This window comes from Petromyzon marinus, unplaced genomic scaffold, assembly GCF_048934315.1.
Source record: "Petromyzon marinus isolate PM22_M1 ecotype Great Lakes invasive population unplaced genomic scaffold, UKy_Petmar_22M1.pri1.0 PM_G_Scaffold_6, whole genome shotgun sequence".
Classification (NCBI taxonomy): domain Eukaryota; kingdom Metazoa; phylum Chordata; class Hyperoartia; order Petromyzontiformes; family Petromyzontidae; genus Petromyzon; species Petromyzon marinus.
The window spans coordinates 2,152,501-2,155,000 of NW_027423013.1; positions in this window are offsets into that span (position 1 = coordinate 2,152,501).

Sequence of the window (2,500 nt, forward strand, 5' to 3'; positions counted from 1 at the left end):
TTCCAGAGGCATTTGCAGCAGGAATGCATGTGCACTCAAAAAATGTGATATTTTTCACGGAGAGACCCCGTGAAACGCTAGAAGTGGGCGGGGATGTCTCTCTTGTGGCTCACGGGGCTGTTAGGGTGGCACAGAAATCCCTCGGAATGGGAAAACGGGTCATTTTCGTGTCGCCACATTGCATACGAACCGCATGAAACTTCCAGAGGCATTTGCAGCAGGAATGCATGTGCACTCAAAAAAGTGAATATTTCTCACGGATAGACCCCGTGATACGCTAGAAATTGGCGGGGATGTCTCTCTTGTGGCTCACGGGGCTGTTAGGGTGGCACAGAAATCCCTCGGAATGGGAAAACGGGTCATTTTCGTGTCGCCACATTGCATGCGAACCGCATGCAACTTCCAGAGGCATTTGCAGCAGAAATGCATGTGCAGTCAAAAAAAAAATGATATTTTTCACGGATAGACCCCGTGAAACGCTAGAAATTGGCGGGGATGTGTCTCTTGTGGCTCACGGGGCTGTTCGGGTCGCACAGAAATCCCTGGGAATGGGAAAACGGGTCATTTTCGTGTTGCCACATTGCGTACGAACCGCATGAAACTTCCAGAGGCATTTGCAGCAGGAATGCATGTGCACTCAAAAACTTCTATATGTTTCACGGATAGACCCCGTGAAACGCTAGAAATTGGCGGGGATGTGTCTCTTGTGGCTCACGGGGCTGTTAGGGTGGCACAGAACTCCCTCGGAATGGGAAAAGGGGTCATTTTCGTGTTGCCACATTGCATAGGAACGCCATGAAACTTCCAGAGGCATTTGCAGCAGAAAGGCACGTGCACTCAAAAATTTTAATATTTTTCACGCATAGACCCCGTCAAACGCTAGAAGTTGGCGGGGATGTCTCTCTTGTGGCTCACGGGGCTGTTAGGGTCGCACAGAAATGCCTCGGAATGGGAAAACGGGTCATTTTTGTGTGGCCACATTGCATAGGAACGGCATGAAACTTCCAGAGGCATTTGCAGCAGGAATGCATGTGCACTCAAAAACGTCTATATTTTTCACGGATAGACCCCGTGAAACGCTATAAATTGGCGGGGATGTCTCTCTTGTGGCTCACGGGCGCTGTTAGTTAGGGTCGCACAGAAATCCCTCGGAATGGGAAAAGGGGTCATTTTCGTGTTGCCACATTGCGTACGAACGGCATGAAACTTCCAGAGGCATCTGCAGCAGAAATGCATGTGCACTCAAAAACGTCTATATTTTTCACGGATAGACCCCGTGAAACGCTAGAAATTGGCGGGGATGTGTCTCTTGTGGCTCACGGGGCTGTTAGGGTCGCACAGAAATCCCTCGGAATGGGAAAACGGGTCATTTTCGTGTTGCCACAATTGGCATACGAACGGCATGAAACTTCCAGAGGCATTTGCAGCAGAAATGCATGTGCACTCAAAAACGTGAATATTTTTTCACGGATAGACCCCGTCAAACGCTCGAATTTGGCGGGGATGTTTCTCTTGTGGGTCACGGGGCTGTTCGGCTCGCACAGAACTCCCTTGGTCCACCTGATTCGTGCATACAGGCAGCAACTAAAACTCTGTAAACCTGCTGTGAGGACATCTAAACAGTGGACCAGTGAGGCTGTGGAAGATTTGCGGGCGTGCTTAGACTGTACTGACTGGGATATGTTCACGACTGCTACCAATAGTCTGGATGAACTCACAGAGGCTGTGTACATCAGCTTCTGTGAGGACTGCTGTATCCCAACACGTACCAGGGTGAACTTTAACAACAACAAGCCCTGGTTCTCAGCAAAGCTCAAAAGGTTGAGGTTGGAGAAGGAGGAAGCGTTTAGGAGTGGGGATAGAGACAGATTCAAGGAGTCGAAGAACAGGTTTAGCAAAGCGGTGAGAGAGGCTAAACGACTGTACTCAGAGACACTAAAACACCAGTTCTCTACTAACGACGCTGCTTCTGTCTGCCAAAGGGCTCAGGCACATCACCAACTACAAACCCAGAGCGCCCCACACCACTAACGACTCCCGCCTAGCCAACGACCTGAACGAGTTCTACCGTAGATTTGAAAGACAATTGGACTGTCCTGAACCACCCCTTCCCACCCAAGAGGCCCCATCCCCCACCCATACTACAGAAACGACTCTCTCCTTTCAGGAGGGAGAAGTTAATGGGCTTTTCAAGAGGCAGAATCCACGCAAAGCAGCCGGGCCGGACTCTGTCTCTCCAGCCACCCTCAGGCACTGCGCTGACCAGCTGTCTCCGGTGTTCACCAACATCTTTAACACCTCCCTGGAGACATGCCATGTACCAGCCTGTCTCAAGTCCTCCACCATCATCGCTGTGCCCAAAAAGCTAAGGCCAACAGGACTAAATGATTACAGACCGGTCGCCCTTACATCTGTGGTAATGAAGTCTTTTGAGCGCCTGCTCCTGGCACACCTCAAAGCCATCACAGACCCTCTCCTGGACCCCCTTCAGTTTGCCTAC